The sequence below is a fragment of the Gallus gallus genome, chromosome 4 (assembly GCF_016699485.2).
Source record: "Gallus gallus isolate bGalGal1 chromosome 4, bGalGal1.mat.broiler.GRCg7b, whole genome shotgun sequence".
Classification (NCBI taxonomy): Eukaryota; Metazoa; Chordata; class Aves; order Galliformes; family Phasianidae; genus Gallus; species Gallus gallus.
The window spans coordinates 3920272-3936454 of NC_052535.1; the positions used below are offsets into that span (position 1 = coordinate 3920272).

The 16183-nt window shown below is 52.8% G+C and overlaps 2 long non-coding RNA genes and 6 other non-coding genes across 8 annotated transcripts; 1 reads left to right on the top strand and 7 right to left on the bottom strand.

Moving 5' to 3' along the window:
- Positions 1–3209: 3209 nt before the first annotated feature.
- Positions 3210–5497, bottom strand: LOC124417945. Its single transcript, XR_006939244.1, has 2 exons — positions 5285–5497; positions 3210–4331 (listed from the first exon to the last, which is right to left on the bottom strand). It is a non-coding gene; the product is annotated as an uncharacterized LOC124417945 (long non-coding RNA).
- On the bottom strand, positions 3451–3557 carry MIR363 (microRNA mir-363). Its single transcript, NR_161952.1, has one exon. It is a non-coding gene; the product is annotated as a microRNA mir-363 (primary transcript).
- On the bottom strand, positions 3602–3682 carry MIR92-2 (microRNA mir-92-2). Its single transcript, NR_161943.1, has one exon. It is a non-coding gene; the product is annotated as a microRNA mir-92-2 (primary transcript).
- On the bottom strand, positions 3749–3831 carry MIR19B-2 (microRNA mir-19b-2). The gene has a single exon (NR_161940.1). It is a non-coding gene; the product is annotated as a microRNA mir-19b-2 (primary transcript).
- Positions 3881–3965, bottom strand: MIR20B (microRNA 20b). Its single transcript, NR_031507.1, has one exon. It is a non-coding gene; the product is annotated as a microRNA 20b (primary transcript).
- On the bottom strand, positions 4062–4145 carry MIR18B (microRNA 18b). The gene has a single exon (NR_031433.1). It is a non-coding gene; the product is annotated as a microRNA 18b (primary transcript).
- On the bottom strand, positions 4193–4273 carry MIR106A (microRNA 106a). Its single transcript, NR_031434.1, has one exon. It is a non-coding gene; the product is annotated as a microRNA 106a (primary transcript).
- Positions 5463–9479, top strand: LOC100858032. Its single transcript, XR_140098.6, has 2 exons — positions 5463–7258; positions 8433–9479. It is a non-coding gene; the product is annotated as an uncharacterized LOC100858032 (long non-coding RNA).
- The last annotated feature ends 6704 nt before the right edge of the window (positions 9480–16183 follow it).

The following is a 16183-nucleotide window of genomic DNA, read 5'->3' on the forward strand; positions in this document are numbered from 1 at the left end:
CATCTCCACAGCACCAGCCTGGGGAAGGCAGTGCAAAGCGAAGGCGAGCCCTCGTCGCCAGCATCCAAAATGGGGAAAAGCCCTGTTTGTGGTCAGCTGAAGGGCACAACATCTCTGATGACACTCTCCAAAAGAGCACTGGCTTGGCTTGGAAAAGCAACCACGCTCCCATCACAGCCGGACTTCTGGGCAGTCTCCTGGAGCAGCGCCTGCTTATGGTGTCAGGTGATGAAAGCTTTACCCAAAGTCATGACCCAGAAGTGACAGATCCAAGGCGCCTCCCACGGCAGCATTTCCCCACCCAGACAAATCTTTCTACCACCGGTGATGCGAAGGAATCTTTCAGAGCAGCCTGCAGAAAGGCAGCAGCATTGCAGCAGGACGGTGCTGAAGGAGGAGCACTGCAGGGCCACGGCGCAGCCCCAGTGGGATGCTCCAGCCTAATCCCGACACACAGGCAGGGCGTGCCGGAGCACCTCCCACCCTCAAAACTCCACAACTCTTCAAGGTGACGTACTTACGTGTGCCACTGACAGCCGCCCATCCCTAACGCTGGAACCCCGGCTTTGGGTGGGACGTGAGCACAGCGGACGCGGTCCTGCTGGGATCTCACAACTGAAGCGAGAAACCCGTGCGCACGTCGGGTCCCCGCGGCACTTTGCAACTCCGAGGTACCCACCGAGACTTGGAGCAGCGCTGGAAAATGAACGCACCAGGACGGGGGAATGCACCAGCGTTAGTCTAGATGGCGCTCACGTCTTTTTTTTTTACAGCGGGAGAAGCGGCAGAGCTCAGCCCGGCGCGCTCCGCACGGCGTTTCTCGCAGCGCTCCGACGGGGCCGCGAGCAGAGCCGCACCGCACCGCACCGCACCGCACGGCGTGCGCTCCGCGGGGCCGCCCCGCTCCGCCCGCGGCACTGCGGCACCGCCACGGCCCGGAAAGAGGGGAAAAGCTCCGTTCCGGCAGTCCCGCAGGCAGCTCCCCATGCAGGTCAGCAGGACTGACCTCCATCAGCGTCACATCCAACCTGAGCTCAGGGACACGCACCGCTGCGCTCCGACCGCTTGCAGGGGTTTCCTTTGGTTCGGTGCTGGTGATTCCCACGCGTCATAAAACCCTTTGGCAAGCAGAATGTGAACTTCACCATCAATGCCTCCAACAGGAATTAGCCCAATAGCCGTCACCTTCTGATCCCTCTGTGCCATCGGAACAGCGACTGCAGAAGTGCTGTGATGACTTTGAACAAAGTGACTTGGGAGCAAGGTTAGGAAAGCTCACCCAGGCTCTGAGTGCAGACATGGATGTGCCATACAAACACCCTGAGACTCCAAAAGCAGAAGACACTTTAAAAGCAAATGGTAGTTGGGAGAGATCGTGAGCTTAACGCATGTCCTTTAAGAGGAAAGGTGTGTGCCCATGGGATGCCCTGCTGGATACAGGCTGATAAGGGTGGGAATAACCGCTCGCATTGAACAACAGAAAGCACCGTGCAGCTGGAAGGAGGCAGAACGGCACGAACCATCCCTAACTCATATAAATAGGGCTGGCACACTGCTGCTCACCGCCCTCTGGAGCTCCCAAGGCAGAGCTGCCTGTGCCCACAAGAAGCCCCTTACCCCCGTGCAGGCCCCTCCTGCCTAGAAACCCCACAAAAGCACCACTGGTGCCAGCTCGTCCCAACGTCCTGCTCCCAGATACAGCCCCAGTGCGGCTGCAACACCTCCTGGGGGAAAATAATGAAACCTGGTTAAAAAGCAGTGTGCCAACACTCTGCTGGCACTCTGACAGCAGCAGCACTCAGTGCTCCACAGAGACTTCTCCACTTTCCTCCTCTGCTGCGAAGAGATTCCCAAGCACCCAGCCCTGCAGAAGGAGACATGGGGATGTCCTACAGGAGCCCTCCCTGCCCAGCTCCACCTGGTTGCACCCAAACCTTCTGGAACAGCCTGCCACAAAGAGGAGCTTTGCAGAAGCAGCTCCCCGTGGAGCAGAGCAGAGCAGAGCAGAGCATCCCGCTCCCTCCCATTGCCAGCGCTGAGTTGCAGCTGTGGAAGCATTCAGCTACCTCTGAGATTACAGCAATCTGAGCAGTGAGCTCCAACGTACAAACTGCAACCACTGCACCGTCCAGAACCGATTGCGGAGATGCTCATCGAAAAAAAAGCAAACACCTCCACTGCTCATAGAGCCAATGGTGGGCTCCAACAGCAACCACCACCCTTACCCAGGTCACTCACCCACACCACTGCTGAACCACTGCTGCCCTGCTCACACCCGGGCAATGCCCTGAGCTCAGGGAGCACCTTTGCCTTCTCTTTGTTGGGGATTTCAAGTCCAGCTCTCAGAAGCACCAGGAAGATTACAGTGCAGCCACAGATCAGGTTCTGGGGTACAGCATCACCCAGAAACACACAGACTACGGGGAAACCCTCACTCTGACGGCACTGACAGAGCAGGGCTGCCCCACTCCACACCTCCCCAATGCAGCAGTGGCTGCTCAGCACTCACGTCCCCTCCTGGGCATCCAAGCTATGAGGCTCCGATGCTCCCAGCCCTCCCTGCCCAGCTGGTGCTGCTCCATCCCACAGCTGCTCCCCATAGTGCACAGCCCCCCTGCTGCCCTGCCTGCATCCAGGCCATCAACACAGCGCTATCTCAGGTGTTTTGCTTGGGGAAGGGAGGAGCTTCCAACCCGCTGTACTGCCCACTGGGGCAGCTCTGCCACATAACACGGGTGTGAACGTGAGCTTTAACGCGGCAAAGCACAAAAACCCTGCTTGTGAACATCAAGCAACTCTCTCCCAGAGACGCTCGATAGTTCCTATCAGCAGGTGAAATCCCAAACTCATTTCCCACACAACGCAGCAGGTTCCAGCAGCACAGCTGTCCACCTCCAAATGCACCGGAATTGCCCGTCCAGCACCACAGCTCAGGCTCAGTTCCCTCCATGCTCACAAAGGGAAAGAAGAGCACCCACTGCTCCAGGATGAGCAGGATTCACTCCAGGACGTCCTGCTGCTGCCCTGAGAAAAACAAACATCCCCATCCCCAGCAAAGCAGCAAGAGCTCTGCAACACATTTACCTTCTTCAAAACCAAAGGGGGGGGGGGGGGCTGCTGTAACCCATGAGCCAACAGAAAGGGTCTCCCGTACCTCTGATGCTCCCCTGCTGCAGCCACTGCACTCAAATACACGATGAAACACGAGGTTTATTTTACACTCTCTTTATTGCTTAAGTCCACCACGTTATTCCATGTTATCACAGAAGCACTCCCCGATGGGCTTCCCTGCATGCCTGCAGCTGTCCCAGGTGGCTTTCCCCTTTTGAAATAGCAGACAACCCTCAGGATCCGGGCAGACAAACCCCAGGATCTGGAGCTTTCTTCCTTCCCACCCCTTTGGGTCGGCCACGACACCACGAGAGCTGCCCACTGACAAAGCTGTGTCAGCGGATGAAGGTCTTGCGGTTTACAGATGGATACCGTGCAATTTTTCTCCTACTAAACTAATCAAAATTGCATCGTGATCCACCCGACAACAGCAAAACAAAGCTTACCGTGCTGACAACCACCAAGCAGAGCAGCCTGAAGACCAGTCCTCCTTTCCTCCACAGGCCGGGACAAGTGCAATACTCTACACACAGCTACAAGTAATGCAACAAATCCCCACCCACGGAGGAACCAGCGCAAGGCATCTTCGGATCTTCACAGCAAGAGGGGAAGTAAGCTTCTAACCCCGCTATTCACCACCACCACAGTCAGTTTTGCATGGATTTGCACAGCAATTTTAGCAAGCTGGGATGCAAACCTGCAAAACTGACTGTGAGCAGCACCTCTCCGGAAGGCATCTTCTCCAGAAGCTGCCCCGAGCCGGGACGCACTTTATCTAACAGTACTGTAAGTGCCCACATTACAGTAGGTCCAATGCCAAGCTACCTGCACTATGAGCACTTTGATACTGCTAGGACACAGCTGCTTCCTGAGCAATTGCCTTCAACGAAACAAAATGCAACGCTGTGACACGGTGGTCAATGAGCAGAGGGATGGCGTGCAGGCAGCAGCTTGTGCCAGAAGGAGCATTTAGGGCAGTAGATTCTACGCTACGTCACTAACTGCACTAGATGCACCTTAACACAAGGACCACGAGTAGGGCAGCACCGCACCGCTCCCGTCGTGCTCCAGCGCCGCATCGCCACGGTCATGCCAGAAGTGCTTATACTGCAGTAGGTGCTGAGCTCTACCTGCACTGTAAGCACTTTTGCACAACTCAAGGCCCATCGGCAGAGGGTCGCTCCCGCAGCAAAGCCGTTCTCTTCGTGGCGTGGCAGTACCTGCAAGAGAGAAGACGAGGATGAATGGACGGTGCACGCGGCAGAGGTGTCCCCATTGAAGCCCGAGTGCGGAAAGTGGTTCGGAGATTTCATGCTGCAGTTTAACAGCGCGCCCAGTGAGGAAGAGGAGGAAGAGTTTACGGCCAATTGCCACTTCAATTAAGGTGGAAAAAGCCTCTTCCACTGCCTTAATCGCAGTTAAAAGGCACCGCCATAGGCAAGGACGCAGCACATGGGCCGAGCCCTGACCTCTCCCCATAGCCCCAGCTCTGAGGGGAGGGGGAGAGGGGGGGGTGGTGACACTCGACCCCGGGCTCTGCTCTCCAGATGATGCCGCACAAAGCGCCGCTCTCTCCCCACAGCACCACGTGCCGGAGGGGAAGGGGGGGGGGTGGGGGGGTTTAAATTTCCCTCCAGAACCGCGCTGTCACCGAACCGCGGCGGGACCCCCCCGCACAGCTCACGGAGCGGCGGGCAGCCACGTGCACACAGCTCCCTCAGCTCCCCCCGAAGCGGAGCACCACCCGCACCCACGCGCTCACCCCACTCCCGCCCCGTGTGTTTCGCCCCCCCCCACCCCCGCCACGTGCCGCCCGCCCCGTCCGGGGGCCGCGCGCGCCGCGATTAAAGAGCGAAGGAACAAAGCACTGTGGGAAATGCAGTCCTCCATTCAAAGCCCCAAAAACGCGCCAAGCCGCCCGCCCGCCCCCCCCCCAACGCCTCTCCGGCCGCCACCGCGGCACCGACCCCTCCGCCGCGCCCCCACCCCCGGCCCGAGGAGCGGCGCGGGCCCCCAAGGCCGACTCGTCTGAGGGCGGCTCCGCACGGCCGCGGGCGGCCCCTTTGTCCCGGCCCGACGGGGGCACCTCGGCCGCCTCCCGCCCCGCCGCCGCCGCCGCCGCTCCCGCCCCCTCCTCAGCCCTCCCCTCCCTTCCCGGCCCCTCCGCCCTCACCTCGCTACCGCCACCCCCTCCCTTGCCTGAGCGCGGAGGAACGGAGCGCGGAGCCCCGACGGCGGCGGCACCGAGCGCGTGGTCCGGCTCCCGCCCGCCCCCTCCGCGCGCGCGCGCGCTCTCTCTCTCGTGGCGCGCTCCCCTTCCCGCCCCGCCTCCCTCCGGGCCGGGCACTACAGTTCCCGGCGTGCCCCGCGCGCCGCGCATGCGCTCCGCCTCTCCGCCCCCCCCCCCACCCCTCGCCGCCGCCATGTGCTCGCCGCGCGCGCCCCCTCCCCCACGCGCCGGCCACGCGGGGGTGGCGCGCGAACCCCCCGCACCCCCCAACTCCCCGTAACCGCCGGACGCGGAGCAGCGCGCCGCGGGGCTGCGTGATGGCTGGGGGCGTCCGCGCGGCGTCCCCTCATCCCAACATCCCGCAACGGGGATCCCCCACACACACACCCCTAAAGTTCCGCTCCCCCCCCCCCCCCGTGGCCCCATCCATTGTTGGAGCCGCGGAGCTGTGCAAGCGCGGAGGGCGCGCAGCGGTACCGAACGGCCCCGCCGAGCTGCGGGCCCACGCGGGCGGCCGAACCCCGCGCACTCCTACAGGTGGTGGTGTCGGGGGGAGCGCCCCGCGCCCCCCGCACCGCCCCACCCCCCAACCCGCGCTGCGCTCAGCGCTGCGGGACCCCGCGCGGCACCTCCGGCCCGAGCGCAGCGATCGCGGTGCAACCCCGGCACGGGAGGGGAAGGGAGGAGAGAGGGGGGAGGAAAGAAAAGAAAGAAAAGAAAGAAAGGCGGAAAAAAGAAAAAAAAAAAAAGGAAAAAAAAAAAAGGACAAAAATAATTAAAACGATAAAAAGCAACGCGTGAGGAGGCGAGGGGCGCCGGCGGAGCCGCGGTGGGGTTTGGGGAGGGAGAGGAAAAAGGAGCGGAAAAAGGGGAGAGAATGGAAAGATAAACACGGTACCTCGGAGCGGAGCCCTGGAATAAAAAGGGTTTTACGAAAGTGGCGCGAAGACAATATCATGTGATCCCAGCCAGGGCGGCTCCCTCCGCACCGACCAGCCAAAAAAAGGGAGAGGAATAAAGGGGGAAAAAAGTACATCCGCTCCCCGCGCCATTAGCATAATTAATTGTGTCCTGCAGCTGCGGCCGCCGCTCCCCGGCCCGGCCTCCTCTTCCTCCCGGTGCGGGCCGAGCCGGGCGGGCTGCGGGGCTGCGGGGCGCTGCCGGCCCGGCCCCACGCGGGGCTGCGCGTCCCGGCCGGGCTGAGCCGAACCCGCGGCCTCGGGGTCCACGCGCGGCTCCGCGCCGTGGGGCCGCACGCCCGGGGCCCCCGCGCACGTGGGGCCGCTCCCATCTCGCGGTCCGAGCGGCAGCCCCGCGCCGCTTCCCCGCGTCCGCTCGCGGCTCGGGCGCTGCCGAGCGAGAGCGCGGCCCCGCCGGGCGGCCCGCGGCTGTATGGGGGTGAAAACCCCACGAGGGAGAGGCCCCGGCCTGGCTTGGCCTACGTGCAGCCCGCCCCACGCCGGCACCCCGGCCCGCCCGCCCCACGGCTCACCGCGAGGGCCTGCGTGGGGTCGGGGCCCCGCGTGCGGTTAGGTGCGGCTGGCGGCCGGCCCCGCACGGGGCTTTGTGGCCCAGGACCCCGGCCCTGAGAGCGGCCCGCCGCCCGGGGCGAGGGGTCGGTGCGCCTCGGCGGGCGGCCTTCGCAGGAATGCCAAAAATGCGCTAATTGTGCCCTGCCGCGCCTCCGGGATTAGGGGTAGCCGTCTTTTAGGAAACGGGAGCGTGGCTCGACCGATAGCGAAGGGCTGCGCCCCGCGTCCCCCCGGCCCTTGGGTTCGGTGCGGCGATCCGGCGGTTCCTGGCATCGCCCTGCGCGCCGGGATCTGAAGTTGGAACAAAAAGGTCCCCATGGAAACAGGGAGTCATCTATCAGTACCGCGTTCGGTACGCCACGAGAAAGGGGCTTTTGTCCCGACGGTATTTACTACTGCTTAATTTCTCTCTCTCTCTCTTTTTTTTTTTCCCCCCTTTACATTCCACAGCCCGGTCCTGCCATGTTTGTGGGGAGAGTTGGGCCGCGCCGCCCGGCCTCTCCCCATGCGCGTGTGTGTGAGGCCTAAAACAAAGCGGCCGTGTCAAAGTGCCCCTGGTGAGATGGAAGGGCTCCCGGCGGGCGGGAGGGCTCCCGCATCCCGACGTTATTTCTTCCAGGAGCAGTGGAAGCGTTTGGATCCCTCCTTGCAAACTTTTGTGTCGCGGTATCTCCGCTGTCAGCCTCCCGGGTTGGAGCTGCGGGGATATCCAGCATTTGGATTTTCCCCTCTTTGCCGAAGTACCTTTGTGAAGTCCTGAGCTGAGAGCGGCGGAACGGAGCAAAGCGCTCAAAATCAGCGTTGATAGCTTAGCGTGGGGTGTGTGGATGCATTGTCAGTGCCTGCGCAGAAACAGAACGGTGCTTTAATGCAGGAATGGAAACTAAAACGTCCCAGAAGCTCACGTGTGCACAACAACGTGGGAAGGGCTCCCCGCTAAAGGATGTGTCACGTCTAACTGTAAAAAAAAACCTGACAGAACGAAGCACTAAGCGTGTCGTAGCACTAAGTAACCTCCTTGCATTGGGAAGGGATCATTCCCTTTGGTAGTTTTCAATATGTAATGTTCTCGGTCTTTTAAAGGGCTTTGTCTGGCTGCAGCATCCGTCTGCTGTGTGAGCTGAGCAGAAAGCGACCACTTTGCTGATGGTCTTTTTGAATGCACGTGGTTTATAGCTCCTAAGGTGGTGCTTGTAAAGCACCCTGCTTGCTGGGGTGGGGGTTGCTCCAGGTTAGGGGACTCACTGAGGTGCATTTCCCATATAGGGGCTGTGAGGTTTTCCAAGCGCCCTCCGAATGTACTGTGAAGTGACACGGCTCACTCTTCCCTTCTGCAGACATTTGGATTCTTCTCCTATAACTGAATCACGTGCATGCATACACGCCAAGAAGGTGTTTGCTTCCTTCGCTGCACTTCTCGGCACTGCAGATAAATCTGTTGCATCTCATTTGGTTTCTGATTCATTCATCCCCCAGCAGCCGTGGCCGGGGATCTCCTCTACTTCTGTTTCCTTCCAGAGTCAGAACCTTTGTTCTGATGTCCAACCTTTTTCATGCAGAGTAAAGCTCGGTGAGTTGTGCGGAGCTCTCTGGAGGCAGCAAGGGGAAGAAATGACAACCAGAAGCAAACTGGAGATGGATGCAAGGGATGCATCATTGTGGAACAGAAAATTGGTTCTCCAAACAAACTGCTCCAAGTGAGTGGATGGATGGGGAGATGTCTGACATTAACAACATGTAACTGCTTTCTGAAAACCCTGGGATACCTGAAAGCCTTAAGAAGGAGTGCTGCTGCAGTTGCAAAGTGATAGAATGAAGTCAATACCCAAAATGATGCTGCAGCCACATCTGGAGTTTGCTTCAGGTGGAGTGCTTTAACTCTCTGAAAGGGAACGTCGCACATCTCGGGGTCGTCTTAAAGAGAAACAGAAGATGCAGAGGAGTACATCCGAGAAAAGCACTTTATTCCCTCAGCACAGATTGACTCCCCAGGTCCCACCTGGAGCAGAACTTTCCGTGCAGTTCCCCCAGCACAGCTCTGGTACATCCATGCAGGATTGGACTTACTGAGGGGTTTGCCTTCATTTCTCCTTCTGCCCACTTTGGGGTGCCCGCATTACCTGCAGCCACACGTCCTGCATTGCTGCCTTGCCTCTGTTGTACCGCATTCTGCTGAAAAATACATAGAATGAAAATGATTTCCCACTTGTAAGGGCAGAATAAATAGAAATACTTGCAGATAATGATGCAGTTTTTTCCTCAGTGTCACCGAAAAACTTAACTCGGTTTTGTTTTCTCAATCATCCCTCTGTGTTTGCACTTCTCTGTTAAACAGCAACTGAGAACAAACCGAGAATAAAAGTGGAGAGCGTTTTTATTACAAAGGATTTCACCTTTCTGTCATTTTTGTACTAAAACAGATCTGAAACTGCCATCCACCTCTTCAGTTCAATTTTTGTTTCACTGCATTGGAGAAACTTTTATATAGAAAAACGAGATGGATAACCTTTGTTTCTCTGCATTTTCTGTGTGTCCTCTCCTAAATGAGACCAATCTACACATGGAATGGGGAATTACTTGTGGTCAGAAATAAACAGCAATGGCATGAAGTTTGAGGCTATTTTCCCTTCTTTTACAGCATTGATTGCTGTAACGCATAACGTAACGTTTGCTGTATACCTGATATGCTGTGAGGGGTCACCACAAACTGATGTCTTTTTAAGAGCTCTTTGACAATTTATTATGGACACGTTTATTATAACAAAATGCAAAGGTAAAGAGCAAAAGCTGCTCTGTCTCCTGTTTACTTCTGTAGTTCAGTGGATGTGTAAAAGCGCTGAATTCTGCACTCAGCCTTCAGCAGGCTGCAATTCAACTTCTGTGCAGCAACTCCATGCAATTGCTATACGCTTCGATTCTGAGACTTCCTTCCACTTTCAGTGACATTGGGGCACTGAAAAAGTTAAAGGAACTCATCCTTTCACAGCTCTGAGTTCTTGGTGTATTTCTGCCGGGTGGGTAAAGTCCTGAAATCCGGAGATAAGTGCTCCAACTGACCCTGAAATCTGGATAGAAGTCGTCTCCCTGACAATGCAGCTACTTGCATGAGCAAACGACCCAAGTTGTGTGCGCAGGGTAGGGCCCCATGCAATATAGAAATGCTATGTTGAAAATGCTTCCCACATTAGCTACCTCAGTAATAGCTTTTGAATCTTTTTTCACGCCAATACCTATTGTGTCAAGATGGAGGTTTGAACACATAGCCAATGTGGCTGTGTATTTTCTCCTTCAGGTTCCTACTAGATAGGCTTAGTCCCATTGGATGCACACATCCTCAGGCGCACTGCACGTCCTTCTGCTGCATTGGTAAGATGGTGGGAGATCCATTCCTAAACAATCTTATTAGACTCTCTGATTTGAGACTGGCCTTTCTCATCAGATGGTGTTTGTTGTATTACAGCTGCTCTCCTTCCACTCCAAACGGGCATATTCCTCCCAGACAGGTTCCCCACTTCGCCAAATATTACCAATAATTCAATTATTGGGATCTACGACAGCATTTTATGTCTCGCATCTATCCCCAGATATTCATCACAAAGCACAGTTTTCTATTCTGTAACAGAGCACAACTTCTCCCTCTGGAAGCTGCCCCAGAGGCGTTATTTCCCCACAGCTGGTAGTCAGAATGCACTGGGAGATCTCGTGTCAACCTGTATTTGTGTAAGAACCGCTATTGGCATTCCCCACCTTGAGCCCCACTCCTCAGCACACGCTTAGGTCCTCGCTGCAGTGTGCAGAGCTTCTGAAGGCTCCATCAATTTGCAGTCCCTGAGAGCTCTCCACCAAAACGAGTTACAAGGGCTGCTCTGTGGCTGCAGTCTGACAGATGGCCGATCCCAGCGTGGGTGCCTTCCAGGTGTGGTTCAGCCCAGCGTGTGTGTGCAGAACTTGGTGCACGTGCCCATCTCCTCCCTCGGGTCAGTGGAGCAGAATGGTGCTTGTTTAAACTTCTGCACAGTGCATAAACTTCAAGTCATTTCTAGATGAGACGTGCATTTCCAAAATACACTTCCTTTGCACCCCCTGACGCTTTAGAAATGAGTCAATAAATTACTGTTTCACTGCAGGCTACACTTAAAATTAATTCTTTTCTGAGCCGTTACTCTGTTACTGTAGGATGTGCTACAACATTGGCTGCCTTTTTCTCTGCTCCCCCGGTGCAAGGATGTGGGAGGTAAGGACTGTGAGTTGTCCTTCTGTTCCCACCGTGCCATGAGGTCCCAGAGTCACTCTCTACCCAACAGTTTACTCTCAAGCAAAGGCAGCCCATTCCCCCTTCCTGGGCTCTGCACACTGCTGTGGTTCTGGCAGTGGTTTCTGTTGGATTGCTGCTACGAAGAGGCGGAGGTACAGACAGTGGCACACGTGAGGCCATTGGCAGGACTTGAGGAGCAAAACAGGAGATGTCCACGACAGAAAAAGCACCTGTGTGGCCATCACATTCTGACTCTTGCCAGCCAGGCTGGGCAGAGAGCGTGGCATGGGGTGAAGGAGCCCCAGCACAAAGAAGAGCACAGTCTGACTGAGCACGGTGGGATAAGGGGCTTTCCAGGATGAACAGAACACCCAGATTCAGTCCAGCCTGGAAATGAGGCTGAGAGCAGAGTTTGCATAAGGAAAAGCTGACGTGGTCATTTTGGGGGGGAAAAAAATAAAAATAAAATAAAAATAAAATAAAATAAAATAAAATAAAATAAAATAAAATTAAAACAACCATTGTAGGAGGGGAGCTCTTCTCTTTATGAGAATGTGGTGGCAGTGTGTGGGTGAGGAGGGGAGCTGGGATCCCCCCTGCCAGGAGCTCCAGCAGCAGCGTTCCCCCCCACCAACCGGCATGGCTCTGCCCCCCAGCTGCAAACGGCCGAAATACATCGCTGGGAGTGAAAAGGAAAGTACCTCCAAAGCCTGACATTAAATACCAGGAGGGAGAGAAGGACGTCGGGCTGAAGCCACGGGGCTGCCACGCATCCCCAGCCGCAGCGCCGGCACCGCACGACGCGATTCTGGGCGATGAATTTGCAGCGTCTCAGCAGTGCGCGGCCGCTCCGCAATCGGCGCTCAGCGGCGCTGCTCCGCACGCAGAGATCGCTGCGGCACCGCTCGTGCAATACGGACAGTGCCTCTGCCCTCCCACCGCCCCAATTCCTGCTTGCTAAACGCAGCCCTTTGCTGCTAATCGGCCTCGGGAAGGCAGCCCCCTTCCCACGTTTGCACGGGTTTTTCCTCCAGCTGTATGAATGAAACTTTTTCTTTTGAAAGCAGTGCTTCTGCGGTGTGATTTCGTTGACCCAAATAGCACAGAGCCCACGGAATCGATGCAGAAAAAAAGCAGTTTTTCAGACGAATTACACCTCTCAGGACAGCACGTTTCGTTAGTGATTAAGAAGAGTTTACTGCGCATCTGATCACATCCAATCACCTTCTGGTTAAGCCATATGCAACTGGTTGAGGCAAATTTGCAGTTTACATTTCAGCGCTGTCGGCTTTGCAGGAATAAGTGAAAACATCCAAATCCTGGCCATTCAGCCCTGGAAACGGAGGCGTTGCATCGTGCCTTTCATCACATCCCCTACCCATCTCTGCGAGGAGACAAGTCCCAATTACAGCCAATGCGTAGGAATATCCAGAGGCTGAGAATTTGCACCAAAAGGAGTTAATAAAGAAGTGATCTCTTTTGCAGGTACTGCTCTTACATATGCTCTTCAGTTAACAAAGACAGAGAAATCATGCATTATTCTCCTTTGCTTTTGATGGGAAGTGCAGACACATTGTGCGAGCACCTGGAGCACGCAGGTGGCTTTGGTTGTGTGGGTCACATTAGGAGTGCACACCCATCTTAGCAGGATGAGCCTTTGAAAGTACAAATCAACCACAAATATCGATGGGTACAACTGCCTCTGTTCAATGGACTCCCACAGAATGTGGCATTCGGGAGCAAAAATGCCTTCGTGCCATGAAAAAATAGAGGAGCGTTGACTTCTGCCTCCTGCAGGACTGAGCTGGTAAAGGTGAGGCTGCTGCCGTGTGGCTCAATCTGAACCCATTCTCCCAACCACTTCATCGTCACAGCCACAGATGACGGTCACCGAATACTGAATCTGACATCTGAAGATGTCCCAAATGTTTTTCTCCCATAGAACCATCGGATCGTACTGAAGAGATTTCAAGATTAAAAAAAAAAAAAAAAAAAAAAAAGTAATAGAAAAACTAAGGTTGTGCATGAAACCTGGCAAAAAACATTGACACCTGATTTTATATAGCCTCACAATGGATTAACTGGAGGGAGGAGGGGACCTTGGGGAAAGAACAGAGAAGTGAATGAGATAGGATGCAGTGCATCTCTATTGGGGTGCTCTGTGCCATGGCAGTGGGGGGCAGCCTGGCTCCCCATGGCCCGAGGTGGGACACGGCTGCTCTCCTCAGGGCTTTGTTTACCACAGACTTCAACATTCTGCACTAGGAAGGATCCGTGGCTTATGAGGACGTTCTATTTATCTTACCCTTCTTTTTTGATGGAAATGCCTGAATTTTCTTGGAAACAGGGATTTTATTGTGGATTCCCAGTGCCCCTTGGAGAGGCTTATTTTTCCAGACAATGGTTTTCCTCAGTGTCAGTACCCTTTTGATTTCCCAATGGTCACAGGCTCTCAAGGTCGTGCAAAGTGCATCCTTTTGTTACAACAGATCCCGAATTTTGTATTAAAAGGCAGCAAAAAGACCTCTCCTCGGGGCTTCCAAGTATTTGCTTCTGCCATGTACCACTCTGGTAGATTTTGAACATCAAAACTCACAAATTGGGAAGATAAAAGTTTAAAGGCAAAGCACAAGAGTGCACTCGGGATGTGTATCTGTGTTTAATTCACCGCATGTTCCCACATAGAGCTGAAACGCAGATCCTGCAGTGGGGTTTTGTGTGCACATCTGCCTCAGGGCTCTGGAGATAGCTGTGGGTTTGGGATGGCACCATGGAACTGTGTATTTTCCCTATGCACATTTCTAGGCTGCTAACAGCTGCTATTGGAAGAAAAACTCATGCCAATGTTTTGCATTGGTTCTCAGGACGGCTCTGATACAGGGCTGGGTAAAGTCAGTGCCCTTTTTTCTCTCAACTGATTTCAAGTGGAATCAGAAGTCTCTGAAAAACACTTCAACAGCAATGTTTATTTTTCATCTTATTTTGTATCATAATACGTGACATAAGAGTTCAAGAGACCATCAGGTGAGGATCACATGTAGCTTTTTATATCTAATTGTTATATATTTTTATATTGCTGCTTTTCCACACTTCGCAGTCCCCACTGGAAAAAGAGCTGCCAGCTTCAGCAGCACCTTTGCTTAATTAAGAGTTTGGGATCAGTTCTCATTTGTTTGCTTGTTTGGTCGTTTTTTTCTTTTTCCTTTTCTTTTTCTTTCCCCCCTTTTTTCTTCTTTTTCTTTTTCTTTTCCTTTTTCTTTTTCTTTTTCTTTTTCTTTTTCTTTTTCTTTTTCTTTTTCTTTTTCTTTTTCTTTTTCTTTTTCTTTTTCTTTTTCTTTTCCTTTTCCTTTTTCTTTTCCTTTTCCTTTTCCTTTTCCTTTTCCTTTTCCTTTTTCTTCTTCTTTTTCTTCTTCTTTTTCTTTTTCTTTTTCTTTTTCTTTTTCTTTTTCTTTTTCTTTTTCTTTTTCTTTTTCTTCTTCTTTTCCTTTTTCTTTTTCTTTTCCTTTTTCTTTTCATTTCCCTTTTTCATTCTCTTTTCCTTTTCCTTTCCCTTTCCCTTTTTCTTCTCTTTCTCTTTCTTTTATTTTTATTTTCGTTTTCATTTCTAAGTTCTTATTTTCGTTTCGTTTTTATATTCGTTTTCATTTATTTTTATCTTTAATTATTTTTTCTTTTCTTTTTTTTCTTTTTTTCTTTTTCCTTCTCTCTTTCTCTCATTTCTTCTCTTTCACTTTTCCTTTTTCTTTTTTTTTTTCCTTTTTTTTTTTCTTTTTCTGCCTGAAACATTTCAGGTCAAATCAGAGCTGATTCCCTAATTAAGCCCTTGCAGGCTTCTACTTTCCAGTAACAACAGAGTTCAGAGGCAACAAATTCACTAAATCCTGCAGCTCTGACAAATCAGGTTCTTTCCCCATCTGCTCCCATTTGCCAGAATCACCGTTTAAATCTCCCTCTCTGATTCCCACAGAGCAGACGAAAGGATTTGCTTTACCCCGGAGTTATTTAATTTGTGAGGAGATGATGAATCCTTCAAAGATTCTATTTCACATCGTTTCTTTATGGAGAATATGGAATTTTCTTAGAAACCAAAAGATTCCTTTTCAGTTCAGGTCTTGTATTGAGCCTTTGGATGATGCAAGACGTCGGCATCAACAGCCACACAAAGGAAACTGGGATTTTATTGTGCATTCCTGGTGCCCCTTGAAGAGCTTATTTCGGTGGACAATGGTTTTCCTCCGTGTCACCACCCTTTTGATTTCCCAGTGGTCACAGGGTTCCAGGGTCGTGAAAAGTGCATCCTTTTGTTCCTCCCAGCCTAAAACTCCGTATAAAAGGAGGTGAAAGGACCCTAAAGTTGGTTAAGGCATGGAGAGTATTTTGTGCAGCAGAACTCAGGTTGTGAGCTCTGTTAAAATACAGTTAAGATTAAAGTTTAGGAGAGAAGATATCGTTAAACACATTGTTAAAGTACCCAGACATCAACAAATATCTGCTCATAAAGGCACAGAATTAATCCTGGAACAATTAAGGATCACCAAACAACAACAACAGCACATTATTTTAATATCTGTCTGTTATTTGACTTCTTAAATTGATTTTCCTGTGTCTTTTTAAAAGGATTTCATTATCATCTTTTCTTCAAGTTTAATCATATTTCTAAAGGACCCTTTGCTCGTTGAAAAATGTTAAAGAAAACTGAATTTCTGTTAGCATTCTTAAAAACCCATCTTTGGAATATTTCAAGAAACAAACATTCACGTGTTATATTTGTGTATACCACTATAAAAATAAAACTATTACACTAAATATTGTTGTGCTTAATACTCCACACTTGAATATTCCTACAGCATGGTTCCATCACTGTACAGTTTTTGTATAAATCTCCTATACAGGATAACTCTTGAGACAATCACAGTCATTCAGGTTGGAAAAGACCTCTAAGATCCCCAAGTCCACCCCCAGTCCACCCCACCATGCCCATCACCACATCCCTCAGTGCCACATCCTGGAGCACCTCTGGGGACGGTGACCCCACCCCTCCTTGTGCAGCTGTGC